This window comes from Otolemur garnettii, unplaced genomic scaffold, assembly GCF_000181295.1.
Source record: "Otolemur garnettii isolate 467f Iridium unplaced genomic scaffold, OtoGar3 scaffold00110, whole genome shotgun sequence".
Taxonomy (NCBI): domain Eukaryota; kingdom Metazoa; phylum Chordata; class Mammalia; order Primates; family Galagidae; genus Otolemur; species Otolemur garnettii.
In genome coordinates, this window is record NW_003852505.1 from 239,063 (window position 1) to 262,892 (window position 23,830).

The window sequence follows — 23,830 nt, forward strand, 5'->3', positions numbered from 1 at the left end:
AAAAAAAAAAAAAATTATTGCAGTGGTTATACAGAATTTTTAAAACTCCATATGAAATTCATATTATTTATTCTAATTCTAACACTATATTTGATATTGAGTTGTGTATGAAACATGCTGCGGAGTAGAATTGGTTTCCACGGAAATTACATGAACATCCTTATGTATATGCATGACTGGTAACTTCCACAACTATATGAATTCTTTGGGAGTAATACAGTTTGGATATGTATATGGAACTAGCTCAAATGGTCTTGGAGACAATTCAACTAAAATAAAATATATCAAAGTGCTTTGGTTTTGTGTTTTAATGAATTAGAACATTTTTATCACCCGAAGATGCAGCCCATGAAAGAATTGAGTCAGTTACCTTTAAAAATGTGATGCTTAGAAAACATTTTTAACAAGTAATTATTGGATAAAATATTTTAATTTAAGACATGAAATGATAAAAATTCTAGAAGAAAGTGTGGGAAAAACTCTTGACAGGCTGGGTGCCTTGGTTTATACTTGTAAACCTAGCACTCTTGTAGGTCCAGGCAGGTGGATCATTTCAGCTCAGAAGTTCCAGATGAGCCAGAGCAAGAGCAAAACCTTGTCTCTACTAAAAATAGAAAAACTAGCTGGGCATTGTGGTAGCTCCCTATAGTCCCAGCTACTCGGTATGCTGAGGAAAGAGGATCACTTGAGCCCAAGAGTTTGAGGTTGCTGTGAGCTATGACATCACAGAACTCTAACCATGGTGACAGAGTGAGACTCTGTCTCAAAACAAAACAAAACAAAAACTTCTTGATAATATCAACCTGGGAAAGGATTTTATGAAGAAGACCACTTGGCAATTGTGGCTACACAGAAAATAATAAATGAGACATGATCAAGCTAAAAACTTCTGTGTAGCTAAAAGTACAACAACTAAAGCAAACAGATAGCCTTCAGAATGGGCTAAGATATTTGCATGCTAGGAATCTGACAAAGAGCTGATAACTAGAATCTACAGAGAACTCAAACTAATGAACGAGGAAAGAGCAAACAATACCTTTTATAAGTGGGCAAGAGATTTGTACAGAACCTTCTCTGAGGAAGACTAATGGTCAATAAACACATGAAAAACGTTCATTATCCCTAATCATCAGAGAAATGCAAATCAAAACCACCCTGAGATATCACTTGACCCCAGTGAGAATAGTACATGTCACAAAATCCCAAAGCTGCAAATATTGGCGTCAATGTGGAGAGAAGGGAATATTTTACACTACTAGGTAGGATTGCAAACTAATATAGGCTCTATGGAAAGAAGTATGGAAAATTGTCAAAGAGCTAAAAGTTACCCTTCCAGTTGATCCTACAATCTCATTATTAAGTATCTACCCAGACCAAAAAAATTTTTTTTCACTGTAAGGATATTTGCACTAGAATTTTTATCACAATTCAATTTATACTCACCAAGAGGTGGAATCAACTCAAGTACCTATAAACATATTAAAAGATGAATAAACTGTGATATATGTATACCATGGAATACTATTCACCAATAAAAAGATGGAGACTTTACACCTTTTGTATTTACCTGGGTGGAGTGGAAACACACTTTTCTCAGTAAAGTATCACAGAAATGAAAAAGCATTCAATGTACTCAAAACTGATATGAAATCAATAGATAAACAACCATATGCCCGCATGAGAGAAAAACCCAATTAAATTCAAGTGGGAGGAGAGGGGAGCAGGAAATGGGAGCAGGTAGGAGGAAGTGGAATTGGTAGAATCTCATGTAATGGGCATAAATGTAAGGGTATAGAGCACACCCCTTGGGTGAAGGGCTCAACCACAACTTGAACCATACCTAAGAAATGCAAACAATGTAGTATAATCATTTGCACTCTCAAATCAATCTGAAATTAAAAAAAAAGTAGTCTGGACCCTTCTATCCTTTTGATAAAATGGAATGTTGGCATGACATGTTACTCCTCCCCACCATTCCTTGGACCTGTCCCTAAATACATTTTTTAATGTGTAAAGGAAATCTTTTCTTCCATGCTAAAACCACTTGAATTCTATGATCCTATCTTCATATTTATTAGCCTTGGTTCTGAAACCTTTATAAACGACTGGAATTTAGATAGTTGAATTGAGGTCTTAGAATTCCACTCATGTTGTCTTGGTCAGCCAGTAGCCGGAGATAGAGATAGAGATAGAGATAGAGATAGAGATAGAGATAGAGATAGAGATAGAGATATAGAGAGAAGTAGGTAGAGAGGTAGATGACATACAGACTTTTATGAAGTTCTTACTACGAAAGGAAAGTTGTCATAATATTATACTGTTTGTGTAGACATGTTTTCATCATACTTTTATGACAAATTAAGTAGTATTGGTTGATTTATGAAGACACTTTGGTGTGCAGTATATTAATTTCTTTGATATGATATAAATACTTTCAGTCTTTAAGCACTTGAAAGTTATTTGATACTACAGTTACATATTTTTGTGAGTATATATTTGTAAATAAAATAGAGCTTTCAGTAGATTGGGAATCAAATGATTTATAGCAAAAGTTGAAACTACAGAAATCCTATAAGTATAAGGATAAGACTATCATCATTTTGTATAATGTCATTTCTCCTCTCTAGACATAAATTCCCTTACTGTAGGTTGTCAGATATATATAACTCTCAGGTAAATTTGAATTGTTGATCAACAAAAAATAATTTTTAGCCTAAGTATGTTGTAAATAATATACAATATATATCTATGCAAAAGAAATAACTCATCGTATATCTGAAAAAAAATTTAACTAGAAGTCTTGCATTTGTATTTGGTAAATCTAGCAATCCTAGTAAAATAATAAGCTCAGAAGGGGTTAACCCAGGTAACTATTAAGGGTATTTTCAGTTGGAAACATCCCTATTTCTGTTGTAGGACTATTCAGAAAAATAGCATACATACATGGAATGGATATAAGTATATACTTATAAGACAGTTGTTCTCAAACTTCTCTCCCCTTGAGAATCACTTGGGAAACTTTTTTAAAATGTTGAATCCCATGATACATTCTGTGAAATTCTGATTCACCAGTTCTGGAGTGAGGCCAGGGAACGTGCACCTTTAACAAATATCTTAAGCAATTCTGATTTATGTATTCAAAGGCCACACCATGAAAAACATATGATTTTCTCCTATAAATGACTACTTGGATCACAGAATTGCCCTACTCATCATTTAGGACCATTATAAAAATTGAACACTGCATTCTAACCATATAAAGACCCACTTCTGACTACTCTGATAACATTTTTTTTCACTAACACATATTTAATGCTAAATTGGTCATAAAATTATTTTGCATTAATTTTTGTGAAAATGTGATAAATTCAACTTAATTATATTCACATATGAATATAAAGGCATCATAAAGATAAAATGAAGTTTGTCTTTGAAAAAGGGAAAAAATAATTATTATGCATGTAAATAATAGAGAAAACTTTGCCATAGGTGAGAAAGAGTGTGGTACTCTCCTTCTTCAGAAAGGAAGAAATTCATTTTAATCCAAATCTATGTACTATTTACCTAAAACCTTTTTTTTTTTTTTTGAGGCAGAGTCACATTTTGTTGCCCTTGGTAGAGTGATATGTCATCACAGCTCACAGCAATCTCAAACTCTTGGGCTTGTGTGATTCTCTTGCCTCAGCCTCCCAAGTAACTATTTGCCTGAAACTTTATAGTCAAAAACCATTCCGTAAAATCCCTGCATCAAAACTCTTCTCCAGTGAAGATTAAATATTCTGCAATAATCTTTTACCCAAGTTGGTAAATGTTTTCCCTTGTCATAGATATTTTAAAATAAGAATGTGTCTAAGAGTTAACATTTAACTAACACTCTCAACACAGGGTTTTCCCAATAAGCATAGCTAGTTTAACTTCAGTCATTTATCAGACGAAAACTCAGGTCAATCAAAATCTAGTCTGAACCTGCAAAGCAGTGAACCTGAGTTCACTTATAACAAATATTTTTGATTTCCTACTTTTAGTTAACTCAAAGAGATCTGGCTTTTAATGTTTTCAAGGGGGACGCAGATGAATTGATGACAAAATGTGGCAGAATTTCTTGGGCAAATTTTGTTTCTGTACTGTGGGAATGAAAGCAGTAAATTTAACATAGTAATTAGAAGTCTGACTCTGGAGCTAGAATTCTTGAGTTTAAATTCCAAATCTGTAATTTACTAGCTATACTTCCCTGGAAATATGTTAAGCCTCTCTTTGACTTAACTTCAATTTTTCTAAAATGGGGCTAGAACTTTCCTCATTGTTGTTCTGAGAATTAAAAGGGGTCATGTGGATAACATTCTCAGAATTGTACTTGTTACCTGAAATGCAGAGCAGGGGTTGTTGTTATGCTTCTGATTCATGGCCTTTCTGTACATTTCCTGACCGGCAGCAAACATCACCTATTATTTTTTGGAGAGTTAATTCTGGGGGGGGTCAAATAATCTTCGTAAGGTATATTTACACAAACCTAGATGGGTGTGTGTGTGTGTGTGTGTGTGTGTGCACATGTGTGTATTTTATATGGAAAACCAATGCCCCAGCACCATCACTGGATATTAATCATTTACCCTACTGGAGCTACAATTTCAGTATCAAGCACCATATGCACGTGTAAAGTTTCTATATATGATCCATTATTATCTCCTGGGACTGCTGTTGTATACGTGTACCATCATTGACCAAAATGTCATTATGCAATACATGACTCTAATTAGTTTCCTGGCTTTGTTGGTACATTGTATGTGTGTTAAAGATAATTCTAAAACACATGATCACACAATGCTGAAGTTGGCACACCTTTGGAAGATAAAACTATTTTCTTCCAAGTGTCACTTATAGGTCTGCAGGATCTTCTCTGGAGCCCTAACCCTTCAGATAATTGGTTTTATTTGTTCCTTCAGTCCATGCCTGTTTGCTCCCCTTTTCTGTGCTTATCTCTCCTTTTCTAAGAATTTCATTGTTACACAAATTCCTAGAAAATTTGACTTCTGTTTTAATTCAGTTCTCTTAGCTTTAAGTCTAAATAGCTTCTCTCACACACTCCCATTCCGTATTCTGCTCCTCCATCAATTCTGATTCAGCATGATTTATCTCAAAGAAACCTCTGTCAGTCCTTTCTAGAGGTACAGTGTAAACATCCACTCACAAAAAGTTTCTCTGAGTGAGTATGAGTTTCCTGACTATGAATATGTCCTATTTATAGCTATGTCTCAATGATTAATGACAAAGCCTGACACTAAATAGACAAGAAATATTTGATGAATGAATTTATAGAAAAGAGTGCTTTATCTCTACCAGCAGTATATTTCCTTTTGTTCATGTTCTTCTCTTCTTTTGTGCCTATTTCTGTGCTTATTTTTATTTCTTTTTAATGTTGGTGAGTTCATTACCACTTAGTTCCTTCACTGGTAGTGGCTTGCTCAATATTTTCTTCAATTCCACTCTTTACTACTGAGTGTTATTAACAAAGCTGTTCATTCCTAGCCGGGCATATATCACCCACATCTTTAAAGTTTGGTTTCAATCTAGGATACTAATGTACTAGAGAAACTCTTAATCAATAACTAGGTTCTAATTACAAGCCAAATCTTCTATTTCCAAACAAATGTATCATGGCCTTTAAGGAGAGAATATTTATTATATATTATTATTGTAGAGGGAAAATCCATAGTAAACAATTTCCATCTTTTTCTCTAGTCTATATTTATTTATCAAATCATAATGCAATAAATACTATAAAGTTAATATTTGATCAATAATCCTAGGTAATGGTGGAAAATGCAAACACAAAGAACATAGAGGATGGAAAAATGCCATACACTGGTGACATTTAACAAGAAAGTAACTGGAACCTGTAGTGTAGTTAGATATTTCACATGACAGGTTGATGAAGAGTCTCAGTTTTTATCATGGGGAAAAGGAGCACCCAATAAATGTCATGAGGAGTCAATAAATTCATCTCTTCTGATACTGAATTTCTGAAGATTTATGGGTTATTACCTTTAATAGGCAGGGGAAAAATAGAATCCCAACTTGATCTGCTAGATTATTCTGCAGTGGGCTTCTGGAAAAGGGTGCTCAGCCTAGATGGTAGGTTTGGCCTAAAGGGAGAGAGATTTCCACTGACTGCTCATAAAACAAAGTTGACCAGATTTACTTCTGTATCTAACATTCCTGTGTGGGTTACCTCTATTTAAAAATCTATTTTTTTCTTTCAAAAAGTTCTTGCTTTTTTATGACATAAACAGTTTAAAACATCTTCTGTAGCTTTGATGAAGCATTACATTCCTTTTTTAGAAAGTTAAAATTGCTGTTCTCAAATGGAAACAATTTTTACATCAAAGAGCTTGAATTCAATGCAGAGAGGAAAAGAGCCAAATATGTAAATAATTCTAGCAGGTGGCACTGATATTGGCAATGCTGTCTCTAAAAATGAAAGTTAAGAGATATGTGGCTTTTAAAATAATTCCAGAAGTTTCACACCTTCATTGTAATTATCTGAACATTCAAGTTAAAGTATATGTTAGCCTGAATGACATGAAGTGATAACTCAAACCTCTCCTTAACTTTATATAAACTCAGATGTTTAGAAAAATCTGGTTAATTGACTTCATTTTTACATTCTTCATCAAGATGCTTAACAGAACAAATTGTCTCCAAAATATTTTTGATGGGGAGAAAGGAAGAATGTCGTCTCAGTTTAATACATTTAAAGTGTTAGGGTACTAACAGGTGATACTCAGAGTCTGGATAAACTCTTAGAGAAACATCTAAGATCCTCTTTGCATGATCTGTAATCACTATTCACTACCTTGTCAGCAAACATTGGTTCAGTTAGAATGCAACATTTTAACAAAAAGATGGCTAAATATGAAAGAAAACTCTGACTTGACAATTGAAAGACAGACAGAAAGATAAAAAGATCCTGTGGTAGTGTTGACTCAATGGGCAATGAAATTCTCAAACCATTCAATTTCAGCATTTGTCTTGTCTAAGCACATCTAAAAATAGAGTAAGTGGGGTATGGGTGAAAGATGGGAAGAGATAAGAAGGAAGAAAAGAAGAGAGGCGAGAAGGAAGAGAAACACAGGTTGATTTAATTCAAACAAGAGGACTTCTACTTCAGTACAACAAAGAAAACCAGTTTAGACATTTTCATGTAACTTAGACTTCTATTGAGACTGTTTGTGGTTGGGTATAATTGATAAATGCATCTGGTTTCAAGGCCCACCCTCACAGGATTGATATAAGGAAAGGAGATCTGAAAGTATCTACTCTTCTCCAAATATGGATTGCCTAGCCAGTCCTATTTATTTATTTATTTTTATTAAATCATAATTGTGCACATTAATTTATTTATGGGGTACAATGTGCTGATTTGATATACAATGTGGAAAGTTTATACCAAACTGGTTAACATAACCATCACCTCACTTATTTGTTGTGGTAAGACATTTATACTCTACTCTTAGTAGTTCTGAAATGTACCATTGCATTGTGTACATTAGGTGAGGTCCCACCAAATTTCCTCCATCTTCATGGCCTTCCCCCACCCCTTCCCTCTTTCTTTGTGGACTATAATTGTGTTTTATCATTTGTATGAATGTGTAGGTGATTATACCACCAGCCCTTTTAAGCAAGTTGATGGAAGTTCCCAGGATAAAAGCTGATTGAATTAACCATTCCTATTATGCAAACTGGGGCAACCCACCAGACACTAATTTGACCAAAATGTCTTCTTGTTCCTTTTCTTTCTCTCTCTCTCTTTCTTTTTCTCTCTCTTTTTCTTTCTCTCTCTCTCTTTCTTTCCTTCTTTTCCTTTATTTCCCAAAACAAGTGAATAAGCATCACAAAGTGACTAAAACCCAAGTATGGGCAAGATGACACTATTCTTACAGCTGAGCTGGAATAGAGATCACAATGTAACTTTTCATTTTTCACCGAATAATGAAATCTCATTACAAAGGATAAAACAGAACTCTTTGACAGTCATGTAATGGCCAATACAGTGGATTAAAAGGGTATCTGATAATAGAGAAGAATAGAAATAAATGTAAGAAAATGAGACTACCAGCTCAGGATCTCAGTAAAAATTTAAACTAATGTTGACAGAATGAAGAAAATAGCCTATGCCTGCATGAAAAAGCACATCCATAACAGTGTTTAATAGTCCTTTATGTGAGAATAGTTGGGTGCATCACTTCCCTGTTAAGTCAGCTCTTCAAAATTCTAAACTAAGATTTTTATGCTATGTGAATATAGTTTTCTATTTCCTTGGTGACAAGATAGATTTGACAGATGAACTAACTCCACAAAACATTTTAATTTGGTAATTTTATTCAGGTTTTGTTTGTTTGTTTTGTGGTGTGTATGTGTCTTTACTAATAGAATACAGATTAGGAAACCACAAGTAATTGTGACCTCAGCTCCCATTACTTAAAAAATATGACCTATGTGATTACTTTCTAGTTCCATTCATTAGTGGGGGAAGAAAAGGCTTTTTAATGTTGTTGTTAGTTTAAGGAAATAGTTTCAAAATAACAATTGTGTCTCTTAGTACTTAAAAACACCTGATCCATGAGTATTTCAGTCCAGCCACCCAAAGAAACATTAGGTTAGTTTGTTTCTATGCCAAGTGCACAACCTCGTTGAATTTATTTCCTTTTATTTGCCCTTCTCAAAGTCTATCTTACATAGAAGTCTCTGAAGTCAAGTTTCTCTGATCTGACATGACCATGAGAACCCAAGTTCTCGTTATTTCTGGAAATATCTTGAAAACATACATTTAATAAGGTTGTGTCTACAGAAAACTGTCAGAAAAAAAATAAAGAAGGCCTATTGAGACCAAATCATGATCCTTTCACATTCATAAATTATATTATATGTGCTCAAACAAACAAGTTGTACTAACGTAAATGCTGATGAGTTTAGCCCAAAGACCCTAACACTGCATCTTGAACATTCTAAGCGGTAAAGTGAGAATGAAATACAGAATGATTGATTTGCTTTTGCACAAAATGATCATTCCTTAGAAATAATAATTCATCATCACAGTACATGCAGGTGTTATACAATGAAGACTTAAAACGAGGAATTAAGAGAAGAAATACCTATTATGGATCTTTGATAAAGAAACACATTTTATGGTTTGGATTGAGAACCTGAGTTCATTTACATTTAGGTTAACTGACTCCTTTGAACATATTCATATAATTCCTATAAATTTAAAAGCTTAAGACTATCCAATGGGAAAATGCCAATATTGCTCTCTTCGAAATAACTGAGAGAAATCTTGCCTCCCTTCAGGAATGCAAAACAGTTTTGAAATTGATATGCTTCATCATTAAGCATGAATACTTGACAAACTCCTTTGATTTCATCAGTTGTAAATCTCTGCAACACCACAAGAAGCCATTTATAGAATTAAGCTATTGATTGTGCTAATCTATACAGTTAGTTACTAGGGGCAGCCTAATAAGTAGATATGGCTGCTACAGTGTGCTTAAGAGGTACCATAGAAAGCTGCAATCAAGAAGTTAGTTTCTTTCAGCTAGGCATTCCTATCTGTCTGAGTTCTGTATTAATATAGCAATATTCTTGTGTAGGAACACAGCCCAAGATCTTTTTTATTCATTAATTAATTTGCTCTTTTAACAAATATACTGAATTTCTACTATGCACAACTTAGTTTGAGAAAATTCAGAAATGAATATTATCTGATTCCTACTTTCAAGAATCTTATTAACATAGGAAAGAAGGTATGATATGCACACATATAAAAATGAATTGGAATGGGGATCAATTATCTGGTAATTAAGAGGACAAATGCACAATAGAAGAGCCACCTATTAGGAAGAAATGATTAGAAGGAGGAATTTCCACAAAGGCATGAGAAGAAACTGATATAGGAGGAAACCAAACACATTGTAATTTTGTACGTCATAGCTATATTCTTTTATTTTACCTTCCTTCCTACCTTTACCTTACCTTATTTCCAACCAATATAATATGGGAAGGTAAAAAATGCAGCTAGGCGTTAAGCATAACCAGCTTTTTCTAAGCAAAGATGTCAATGTAAGGGAATTAAATGGCTTAAATATCCAGTTCAACTAAAAAATCATCAGGCTCAAGGGATTAAACTACAGCTGTACAAATGAGTAACTCTGCCCTAGAACTCTCACTTTAATCTGTGATTATTCCTTACCAGTCTATAAAAGGACAACAGAAAATAAATCAGCCTGACAAATGCATGTAACTTGCAAGAAGTATAAATTAGACCTCGGTGAAAATGACGAATTTAGAATTCAAATGACAATTGAAAATATGTAAAGGATTTTCTGTTTTCCATTTCTCTCTTAATTAGACTTTTCAATATGGAAGATATTTATTATTAAATATTCTTCTTTCATAAAACCATAACATCCACAGAATTTGGCTAAAAGAAGAAACTTATGAATCTCTAGTAACATTAATACACATCCCAATAACAATTTAAAGTCTTGCAGTGATACCAGGTGAGTAATAGTCAGCAACATCGTTGTGAAGATTGATGATGTTGATGAAGACTCCTAATTACATAAAAGATAACTAAGAAAATTACATGAAGGCTAAGTTAACCAGTTTAGTGAAAATATTTCAAATTGTATATGAAAACACCACACTGTATCCCATGATTACATTAATGTACACAGTTATGATTTAATAAAAAAAAGGCAACCATTGGCTACTAAATAAAGTACACCCAATTTTCCTAATTCAGCTATAAGATGTACATAATTTTAAAATTTTTAAATATGATCTATAACTTGAAAGTTTCCCACAATTACATAGATTTGAATGAGTAGGTCCACAGGTAATTGCTACATTAAGAATAGCATTATATAGTTTATACACACACACACATATATATATGTACACACACATGTATACATATGTACACACATTTTAGAGCTAATGTCTAAAATAAGCTTTCTCCTATTAGAAAAAAGTAGAGCTATTACATAATACTAAAACATTATTATTATCATAAATAACTTTTTATTTATTTTACTTCAAGGAATTAATGATTTTTTTCAAGGTTTTTGAGCTCTGTTCTTCTAATATTCAGTTATACCTGGTTGCTTCCAGTCATGTGGATTATTACAAAGAGTTTTCTTGTGCAAAAAATTACAAAACAGTGAAAGAAGAACACTATATAACTGTTAAGTTTAAAAAGAAAACATTAATTTATTTTGTTCTTTTCAAGATCTATTGATAAATAACTTCAACATATGGGAAGGGCAACATCCTAGTGATAAGAAGTTTCCTTCTGACTAGAAAGTTTAAATAAATAAATAAGCAGTGTTTTATTGAATAAATTATTTCAATGCTTTTAAAAAATTATTAAAAATCTGAATAAGTTAGTTAAGTGACTAGAGAAAAGTGAATAGAAGTCACATCATATTTAGCAGAATACTCGTTGAAGTAACTGCATTCATTCATTTATTCATTCACAGTGTCAAGCACTATCCTACACATTGGGAATAGAGTGTCCCTTTCCTCAAAAATAATCTATAATAGTGAGGGGTAAGAAGTATCACTGAACAAGTGCAATCAAGGTTTTGCCATGGGCTGCAGCCTCTTTTGAGTATTAAAGTTCTCTTCCAATCTCATGAAATTGTTGATAGAATTCAATTTCATTGCAGATGTAGAAGCCACATGGTGGCTTGCTTCTTTAAACCCACCAGAAAAGAGAGTTTCTGCTATTGGAGTCTCTGACCTCTACATTCTCTTTTATTTTATTCACTTTATATTTGTCTATTTTTATTGTTGTTGAGATAGGGCCTTGCTCTGTCACCTGGGCTGAACTTCAGTGGCATGATCATAGCTCACTGAAAATTCAAACTTCTGAGCTCAAGCAATACTCCTGCTTCAGCTTCCTAAGATGCTGGGACTACTGGTGCCAGTTACTACATCCTGCTACTTTTTCTTTTCTTTTCTTTTCTTTCTTTCTTTCTTTCTTTCTTTCTTTCTTTCTTTCTTTTTTTTTTTTTTTTTTTGTAGAAATTGGGTCTTGCTTTTGCTCAGGCTGGTCTTGAACTCCTGGCCTCAAGGAATCCTCTTATGTTTGACATCCCAAAGTGAAAGAACTACAGACATGAGCCACCATATCTTGACCTAAATCCTCTTTTTAAAAGTTCATCTGATTATGTCAAGCTTACCAAGCATAATCTCTCTTTTGACAAACTCGAAGTCACCTGATTAGGGAATTTAATTCAATCTGAAAGATCTCTTGACCTTTGTTGTATAACATAATGTAATCAATGAATGGCATCTCACCACTTTTACTTTATTCTATTGGTTAGGGGCAAGCCATAGGCTCCACCTGTACACAAGAGAGAGGGATTATACAAGGATATGAGTTATTTGGGTTCTCCTTAAGATGTGTCTCCCACAAGCTTGTTTGGAGGAAATGAGTTCTATACAAAATATATATAGCATTTTGAGGACATGAAGGAGTCTAGTGTGGCTGCAATGGAGTGAGTGAAGAAAGATAATTGAGACATGAATTTAGATAAGGGAGCAAATCCGATAGAGTCCAATAGTTGCATACAATGACCACCTCTGAGTGAGATGAGAATGATTAAAATGTACTCAACAAAGAAGTCATGTGATTTGACTTTCTCTTTAAAAGTTCATTGAGGCTTTTGTGTTGAGAACAGACTGAAGAAATCTGTTAAAGAATTTGAAGTGCAAGAGTGATGATTAGAAAAGATGATGAAATTAATTTTATCATCAGAAAAGCGGTAGTTCACTAATATACAAAAGCTTTGATTTTATATGATTAGAGCCTTTGAAGATTCTTGTATACCTAAGGGACAAGGTCCTTTAAGACAAAGTATGGCTAGGCAGGACCCCTCTTGGGGTTATTTGGTTATTAAAATGTTTTATGTAATAAGGAAATGAATTACATAGCATTGGATCTCATTAACATTGAGGTTATTTAATTATTGAGGTAGTTGTAACTATGAAATCATGGGCTTTTAGACTTGGAAAGAATTGTAAAAGTCCTCTGGAAAGGCAGTAACATTAGTGAGATAGTAGACTAAAATATCTAAGCTTTTGCTCCCCCAGAAAAACATTAAACAATCAAGTTGATAAAATAACTTTATAAGTTATTGAAATCAGTTAAAGATCTACAACAAACAAATGAGCACTCAATTAAGAATAAGTCACATTCAAAATCATAAAAACATTGTGGCTTTTAAACTCATTCTTGGCTCACTTCCCTTCTGGTGTGAGGAGATGTGGTTTCAGAGAAGTAGGGTACCAATCCCCAGTTGCTGTCTGTGAACTGAAAAGAGCAGAGAACACTGAATTTGCAATGTTCTTTAAAATATCTGTAGAAAATCAGTGGGTTAAGTATCTCTGTCACCTAACTTAGAGTTAAGATGGCCAAAAGCAACAGATTCTCAGAATAAGGGGAGTACAAGGAAGCCTCTGACATAACTTGAAAAACCACAAGGGAACTATAGATTCCGTAAACCTGACAGCTAATGAACCTAGAAGAATCAATGGTTATATTCTTAGTAATAAATAAATAAATAAATAAATAAAGACATTTAAAAGCAACCATATGTATATGAGGAGATTAGAAAACATACAGACTTCCAGAGACAAATTATGCTCAGAGAGGCCTGAGAACATCTTAAGCCTTAAGACTGGACTGACTGGTGGAGGTTGTCACCTGCTGTGGATCAATCCATAAAGATGGGAGAATTTGCTACTTTTTTTTTCATATGGACAATTTTCAACAAAAGATCACAAGGAACACAAAGAAACATGAAAGCATGTCTATTCAAAGAACAAAATAATCTCTAAAACCTATCACTGAAGGTACAGGTTTTATAATTATTAGGTAACTTTAAGACAATTGCCATAAACATGGTCAAAGAGTTTAACAAAATGGGCAAGCAAGTAAAGAATATCAAGAAAGTTATATACAAACAAAATGAAAATATCAATATCAACAAAGATATAAAGGATAAAAATGAAACAGAAAATCAGTAATTGAAAAGTATGATAACTGAAATAAAAATTTTACTAGATGGTTGATCAGTAGACTCCAAGATTCAAAACAAAGTTGAAGAGAGGTCATTTAATAATAAAGAAAAGTAAAAAGAACAATAAAAACATATGGAATATTATCAAGAAGACCACTGTAATCATTACGGAAATTCTAGAAAGAAAAGAGAGAGGGAAAGGTAAAGAGAGATTAATTATTTGAAGAATTAATGACCCAGGACGGCGCCTGTGGCTCAAGGAATAGAGCGCTGGCCCCATATGCTGGAGGTGGTGGGTTCTAACCCAGCCTCAGCCAAAAAAAAAAAAAAAAAGAATAACCCAAACACTTCAAATTTAAAGAAATATGTAAATATACATATCTGAGAAGCTCAAGTAGAATAAACTAAATAGTAGCAACATTACTTACAAAAGTCAGAAGGCGGAAACAAGGGGTGTTCATGGACAGATGAATGGATAAACCAAAAGTGGTATATATATACATGTAATGAAATATTCAGTCCCCAAAATGAAGGAAATTCTGATATATGTTACAATATGGATGAACCTTAAAGATATTAGGGTAAGTGAAATAAGGCAGTCATAAAAAGATACTGTATTTTGCCATGTATAATATGCTCCCCAGTATAATGTACACTTTTGCCCAAATTTTCAGGAAAAAAAATTGTTTTACTTTTTAATTCAAAATTGTATTTGTTTACATCCCACCAGTCTTTCATATGAAAATGTGGGTGATTATGTTTTCATAATAGTATTGAGTACATTGGATATTTTTTTCCATTGTTGAGATAATTTACTAAGAATATGTTCCAGCTCCATCCATGTAAACAAAAAAGAGGTAAAGTCGTCATATTTTTTATGGCTACATAATATTCCATGGTGTACATATACCACAATTAGTTAATCCATTCATGGGTCGATGGGTGCTTGGGCTGCTTCCATGACTTGGCAATTATGAGTTGGGCTGCAAAAAAACATTCTCTTGCCTAATGTGTACTAAGAGAAACACTCCACTTTTCATTGGCCAAAAATGTTTTCATTGTAAGTTCACCATAAGTTAATTATAAGTCAAAAAAAATAATTATCATATTCCAGGATATCTTTTCATATATTGGTATCATTTTTGCTGTCTAGAGTTGCACTTTAACACATAAGCATAAATTAAAGAACTAAAAACCTTTACATAGATATGGAATTAGTACTACCTATGTATAATGTGCATCCTTATTTTTTCCATTAAAATTTTGGGCAAAAAATGTGTCCATTTTACACAGAAAAATACAGTAAATGCTGTCTGATACAACTTATATGACATATCTAGATTAGTATAATTCATACAGACAAAAAGTGTTTTCCAGAGGTCTAGTTAAGGGGGGATTGGGGAGTTATTTTGTTATTTCAAAGTATTATGGGGGTCCAAATAATTTTGGTCACATTGATCATTTTTATAATGCTTGAGTCATGCTTATAAGTGTGCCCATCACTTGGATAGTTTTCACTGTACCCATTAGAGAGGTTTTTGCCTATCCCCCTTGTTTAATTTTAGTTAAGTTTTGCTTCCCTCTAAGCACATGTACACTGTTCAGTTAGTCCCAAATTAGAAGTGAGTGCATGTGATGTTTTATTTTCTCATTCTTTAGATACTTCACTTGGGATAATGGTATTCAATTCCATCTAAACTATTGCAAAAGGCATTAAGGCATACTTTTTCATAGCTGAGTAGTATTGCATGGTATGCACATATCATATTTTGTTAATCTACTCATGAATTGATAGGTACTTTGGCAGAATCCACATCTTTGTGGATTGTGCGGCAATAAACATTTGAGTACAGGTTTACTTTTGATAAAATAACTTCTTTTCTGTCGGTAGATACCCAGTAGTGTGATTGCTGGGTCCAAAGTAGGCCTCCTTTTATTTTTTTCTAGTGTCTCCATACTGTTTTCCATAGATGTTGTACTAATTTGCTAACAATCAGCAATGTATATGTATTCCTTTCTCTCAGCGTCAACACTACCATTGAGGAGGTAGTGTTATCATTTTTAGTGGGTTCAGAGTTTTAGTTAGGGAAGATGAAATAAGCTCTAGAGATGGATGATGAAGATGGTAGCATTATAATGTGAATGTATTCAGCACCACTTAACTGTACACATAAAAACTGTAAAACTTCTAAAATTTGTGTTATATATATTTTACCACAATAAAAAGTTAAAAAAATACCAGATAAATAAATAAGTATATAAAATCTTCTAGGCCAATCTGATAACCTCAATAGGAATTTTAAAAATTACTTCTGATAGACTATTTTCCAGCCTTGCTTGGATACCTGTCTTTTCCAATATGATGTACTCATTAAATATTTGTTTAATTAAATGGATGTGGAGAGAAGGGAATACTTCTATACTGTTGGTGGGACTGAAAGCTAATACAGCCTTTTTGGAAGGAAGTGTGGAGAATCCTCAACGAACTAAAATTAGATCTCAAATTTGATCCTGCAATCCCATTATTAGGCATCTAACCGGAAGAGAAAAATCATTTTATCATAAGGATATTTGCACTAGCCTGTTTACCACAGCTCAATTTACAATCACCAAAACGTGGAAACAATCTAAATACCCACCAACCCAGGAATGGATTACAGGCTGTGGTACATGTATACAATGGAATACTGTTCAGCCATTAAAAAGATTGAGACTTTACACCTTTTGTATTAACCTGGATAGAGTTGGAATACATTCTTCTTAGTAAAGTATCATAATAATGGAGAAGCAAGAATCAAATATACTCTTAATTCTAATATGAAGGCAGTAGATGATCTAACACCCATATAAGAGAAAAACTCAAATCAATTCAAAGTGGAGGGTGGGGGAAGGAGGGAGTGAGGAGAGGGGAAAAGAGAGGGAGATGGTGGTGCTCCCACTTAAGGGGCACAACATTATGGTGTATGACACACAGCTGAGGCAGCACAACTATAAGAGGGTCTTTACCTAACAAGTGCAAACAGTACAACCTAAATTTTTTTACCTTCAATTAACTTGAAACAAGAAAAAATAAAGTAAAACCATGATTAATTTTGGTCTTTCAGCTTCTTACACTGCTTCATAGATCATTTATATTTATATTTTGCATTATTTCTTCCTTTAACCATCTGAACCTGTTAATTATAGTGCCAGTGTGGTATAAAGTAGTGGTATTGTGTTTCCATGATGGTGCTGGGTATTAGGTAGCACTATAAATCTGCATCAAATCTTTTTTTTTAAAAATAAGTGTACCATTTAATTTCTTTGATTTTATTAAGATGAATATTTATTTTGTATTTTAAAATACCTTTTAAGAGTCATAACATGTGAAAATACAATGTGCCAACCACCTATTGGATAAAAGAATGATGAGAAATATTACTTTAGTGTTCTCTTTGTTTCTCATTTGTATAGCTTATGATTTCCTTGTTAGCTTTGTAGCAATTCAGGAACTTCCCATTCCTTAATTCAATTTCCAGCTTTGAGTCTCCGCCAAGGTGGAAACAATTCTATTTTGAAAGCTTCTTTCTTTAAATCTAGAGTATTGGTTTTACAGATGACATTGTTTTAACTTAAGGCAAGTTGGTTACTTTTTTCCAGAACAAAAAATTTTAAAGCACATTTATAGCTTTCTTTAGTAGGAAAGTTAAGTGTAACTTACAGTATATTATATTTGTTCTAAGTGTGATCTGTATGATTTTAACTCTAATCACATGTACTAAGGAAAGCATAAGGTGCAAGAAGTATTAGTATTAGTACTAGTGTTTCTGAATGAAAATCCTGGGCATTATCTGCAACTTATTCACCTGTGTTAATTATTAAAATGCTTTCTCTCAGACCTCACATTGCTAAATAATAAGCTCTTGGAGTGGCATCTGGGAAACTGCCCTTTGAATGAAGAGGGTGTTATTCCCACTAAATGTAAAAACAGTGATTAAAAATGGTAATAACATGCTATTCAGAATAAGGCAGACTTATGTTTAAATTGAATTTGTTACCTAATGAATTTATCTTTGGGAGGGGCTCCACCCTAATTTTTGTCTTACCAATTCCCAACTCTCACCTCTCTTACATATTTGTTTTATTCACCAATTATATAAATTTCTAATAACTGAAAGCTGTGAAATTTTCACTTAGAATTGTCTATTCTATGACTAGGTACATTTTTTTTCTAAGTTGCCTCACTGAATGCTACCTTTCCCTTCCTCACTGCCCTTGTAGAATTACCTAGTGAATAGTCATTTGGCTTCCTTTGTACGCTTCCGTAAAATGGCTTCTAAATCTTTTCTTCAGACACGAAAACTATGTGGTTGGATCTCTCTGCTCTAGTCAATCAAAGGCAGAGTTATTGTAGTTCTGGCTTATCCAGATTACCATCCTTATAAAAACCTCAACTCCATTGCACAATCTCAGGTTAACACATCTTAAAATAAAACACTCCACATCAATCTATTCCTTTCCAATATTCAACATTCCTCTCTGTATTCATGATCACCCTTCTTTCACTCTCTTACCTATTCATGTAGCCCCTCACTCTATACCCTCATAACTGGAGAGCACAGCTTTGTGTCTATGGGATAGGATTAATTAATGAGAGGTTTAATAGAATAGGCTGCATTTAAGCTGAGTCCTGAAGAGTAGGGTATAAGATGAGTTGTATGGTGAAATGTGCAGAGCTGGGTGTTTTGTGAACATCATCTTAGTGTTTCTTAAAATGTGATGGTTTTTAAATACAGAGAATTCCCAGTCTAACCCTAGTCTTAATGTGAAAGCATCCCTGAGAGTCTGGTCCAGTAATCTACATTTTAGTACATCCTCAAGTGATTCAGATATGTCCCACAAGTCCATATTATTGACTATAAAGTTTGTCTTACAAAATCAAAATCATATAATTTTGCATGCTCTCCAAAATATGACTGACAATTTTAATTATGGTGAAAACATGCCAACTGGCTTTCATTATTTCTAAGAAAAAATTGTTCTCTAATGCTTTCCCTGCTTTTCTTTTTTGAGACATTCTTAAGAAATACAACTTGATATGTAATTGGGACATAAAGGTGTTTGGTAGACAATCGCAAAAGATGAAAATGAATAGTCTTTGAAAGTAGTGGGTAATGCCTGTGGCTCAAGTAGTAGGGCACCAGCCTCATATACCAGAGGTGGCAGGTTCAAACACAGCCCCAGCCAAAAAAAAAAAAAAAAAACCTGCAAAAAGGTAGCATAATTGAATAATGAAAACATTTGAAAGATGTTGGATAAAGAATTTCATGTAACTTAATGCTCAGGCTTTACTCTGAGTATGAACATCTACATTTCATGTATCTAATTTGTATTGGAAGGACCTCTAACAAAATTACATTAAATAGAAATGAATTATATTTACATAGAATTTAGATAAATGAAAATTAATTACACTTCAAGCTAATTCATAGTGGACTCATAAAAATGCTTTCTTTATTCTGCAAAGCCTGTCAATATTCAAACTCTTCCAGCACACTATCTGTTCTGTTTTTGGTGCATCTGCAAGTCTATCTCAGTGGCAGAGAGATTGGAGCTGTACAGCTTTACAATATATTAAAAAACATTGAGCATAACATATTAAAAAAATATTGAAGCATTTGAAAAGTATGTGACTCTTGAAAAGTCTCATAATACAGATTGCTTAAAATGTGAACATTTTAGTCAATGAAATAAAGAAATATTTGCATAGAACTGTAGGCTTTGTTGATGTTATTTGTCATAACTTAGAAATCATGGCTGTTACTTTCCTTCATTAGACATTTTAGTTGAAATTATTGATATATCTTGCAGACACAGCACTAGACTTTTTATCAAAATGTGTAATCTATTAATCAAAACACCATAAATATGGTTTTACTGAAGTTTTATTTGGAGTCGATTCCTTTTCTAATTTTTAGATAACATTAGAATTTATTTTACAGGAAAATTCTGGAGATTCAGTATTACATGTTAAACTCAGTATCTAGAATATCTTTTCCTTTAGAAAAAGGAGAGTACATTTGCTCCAGAAGTTAAAAAATTTCTCTCCCAAAGGTTTAAAGTTAATATGAATCAAAGAAAAGTGTAGATTCATAACAAAATCCATTCTCACATGCTATTTTATTAAATCAAGAATTGAAAGTCATTCAGTCCCCATGACATTTTTCCATAGGATCACAACTACAGAAAAATTTAACAACTGACTCATTAAAATAGATTTTACTGTTAAATGTTCAATATTTCAGAATTGACTTGTTATCTGTTTACTTATTGAACTTTGATAGTAAACCAAAAATAATATCAACATTGTGTTATAGACTTTTTCTCCTTGTTGATACCAAAAGATGATATTAAAAGGTAATGTTCTGATATTTAAATAATAACCTGAGGTAATATATTTAGTAAAATACAAAGAGGTAAACTCAGAAACTTTATTGCTGCTGCTACTAATTATTGACCTGATTTATCAGCTAGTGAAATGAGTTAGACTCATCTAACTTCTTAAATCAATGTGATGAATAGAACCTCTATGTTTTAAAACACACCTTCTTATAGGAAAGTCAACAAATTCTTAAGGGAAAAAGATGTTTGATATACGCTATTAAATGTACAAGTCCTGGATGTATTGATTATTAATGTGTTCTTAAACTATTTTCACTCCTGCTTAATGATCAAACCAGCTACCTTTTGATAAAGCATCAATGACAAGATCAGTGTAGATGAAATACTGAGCTCAGAAAATTAAGAATTACTCATAAGCCTAAAATAAGTCTAAGAGCAAAGGAGGGAAGAAAAAAGCATATGGGTTGTTAGAGAACTAGAGGGAAAAGCAGTTTCATATACAGCTGTTTTTTCTTGTGACCAATAAAGCAGAAAATGACTCTTATGGCCACCTAATAAGGATATGATTGACTTCGGCTTTTATAATTTGCATATGCAGACATCTTGGCATTGCTACAGGACATCACAGTGCTCAAATATCTTCCTCACCCTAGTAGCTGAATGCTGGTTTTCAATTTCACTTGGCTTCCAAATAGCTAAAAAAGCATCAGTGGGCAGATGTTGATTGTGTAATAAAAAAATCTAATTGTATTCACCTTCTCTAATGGAGAAAGAGAGCCAGGACAGTCAGACAGGTCAAGGCATGTGGGCAGGACTAATATATTGTGTCTGAAGAGAAAAGTTGGAAAACTCAGTTGGATAGCTAATGAGACAACTTACAGACCATGGGCCGAGTTTATGTCTGCAAGACAATGAAGTAAAGACAAAAATTGAAGTCCTGACCTCAAAATGTAGTTCAACAAACCTTCTGAACACTACCATAGAATGCAGGCACATTGAAACTAGACATAACCATGCTTTTGGATCTTAGCTATACCATCTAAAAAGTGTGACATTATATAAACTAATTCTCCTCTCTAAGCCTTAATTCTTTTTACTATAAAATGATGGTAATAAACTACCATAGGTTGCTGTGAGAGTTATGTGAAATAATGTACTTACAAATGGCACTTTAGCATAGTGTTTGGTTCCTAATAAAAACTTAATAAATATTAATAATTAGTTTTCAGCAATTATGTAAGCTATGAAGGCAAAATGTGTTTGGGAGACTCTCTTATGTTATGTTCCCTTGAAGTAGAGTCTGAGATAGGGATTGTAATTATGACTACTGGCAATTTTAGGGCTAATTATTAGTATGTTTTAACAGAATCAATAGTGATTTTAAAAGGTGATTGTGCACATCTCTTCCCAACTCTGTGATTAGGGCTGTTATGTTAGTGGCTTGAAATCAGCCCTGATGGAGCTGTGTCCACTCTCACCTTGTCCCTCTAGCCAGTTAAACATTTACCAGCACATAATTCTTTATGGCTAAACAAGGAAAGAATTTTGAAGACTGATTGTCACATTTGATTTTTAAGGTGGGGTGACAAAAGCTGAACTAGGAAAGGTCCCCAATGTCTGGAAACAGCTAAGGGACTCGGTGGCTTTCTTATCACATACAAATATTCTCCTATGTACTTAACTTCATCAATGGTACCACATTTTACCACTTTCATTTTCCCTACTCACCTTTTCCCAGTCATTTGCTGATAATAATCTGGCCCTGGCCATGGATTGGATGGCTACAGTAACATGACACTTAACAGTAGATTGGGAAAATTTAGCAGGAGAGGAGTGCAAAAGTGAGTCACTTGGCAAACTTAAATTACACAGAGGGGCAATGTAATCATTTGCACTATAGTTGATTTCCTCAAAAGGGGGAATATACTGATTTGAATAGACAATCCAAAATTTGTGATATTAACTTCACAAACCAAGTAATCAAACTCACTATAAAAGTTTTGAAGCCATGCCTAGGATAATTTTAAATCAGTCTAATTCACTGTCTTGTCGATAGCAACTTTACAGGAACAATCACAATCTGAATCAGAATGAGAATACACCAAAAATAAGCCCCCAAAGATTCTTTTTAGTACTTAGACACAAAAAATTTAAAATAATGAGTTCTGTCTCCCAAATCCCCAATTATCACTTCACTCTTTGTTGGAAACAAAAACAAAAGAAAAGAAAAATCACTAAAACCTATTTTACAAATCCACTAAGTCTTTCCTCAGAGAGTTAAGAGGCATTTACAACAAGAATTTTGATTATTTCCCTGAGGGTGCTGCCTAACCCCAACTCCATGGCAGGAATTAGAAGAATTAAATGTTACTTAGGTTCATCAAACACCACATGCCATTGACAGATTGCACTGCCATGTATCCTAAATCTAATATAAAAATTTAGGAGAAAAGCAGATTTTTCAACTTCTTCTGAAACTCTTAGAGCAATGCATTGTGAACCCACCAGCAATCTGACATTTGGATGAGCCTTTATGTTTATCAATGATAATAAGTAAAATGGCATCATTATTAAATGTAGAGTAGTAAATACTGAATATAAAATAACAATTATGGTGGGGCTATATTTTTAATTATGCAAACAACGTTATTATATTTAAAAAATCAAATCATATAAAATGTAAAAATATGCTTCAATTTTTCTTATTATTAGCCCTATCCAATTCTTTCTAATTGAGCTTTCCTGTGACCTCCTCAGAGAAGAAGCCTTTCTTTCCTAAAGCAATTCTTTCCATTTCCATTCCTCATCATATTGGTTGATTTTCTTTCCCCCTTTTTGTTTTTTGGTTCTTTATTATACATTATAATTGGTATTTCATTTGTCTAACATATTTCATAAACCTAAAATGAAACTGATATTTACTAACAAAATTATTGTATAAAACATTAAGAAAATCAAGGGATTGTAATTGATAGAATGCTTTATTATTATAATTATATTACTTTTCCAATGCCTCCTGCATAATGTAAACTTTGCAGCAGGCAGTTATCATGTCTGCCTTTATCACTGTTGGATTTCTAGTTGTTAGTACAGTGCTAAATTCAATCAGTGTTTGCTTAATGAAGGGATCAGATCATATTAGTTACACTACTCTCTAGCTCCCCATATCAGCATACAAAGACCTATATTTTAATAAAATTTCAGAATATTAGGGAGTACAAGTGTTTTGGTTACATATTTAGTTTTTTCTTACACAAATTGAGTCAAGGTTATAAGCTTCCCTTCCACCAAGACAGTGTGCACCACATCAAATAGGTGTGAATTTACCCACTCCTCTCCCTCTGACAGCTTGATTTTCATTGAGA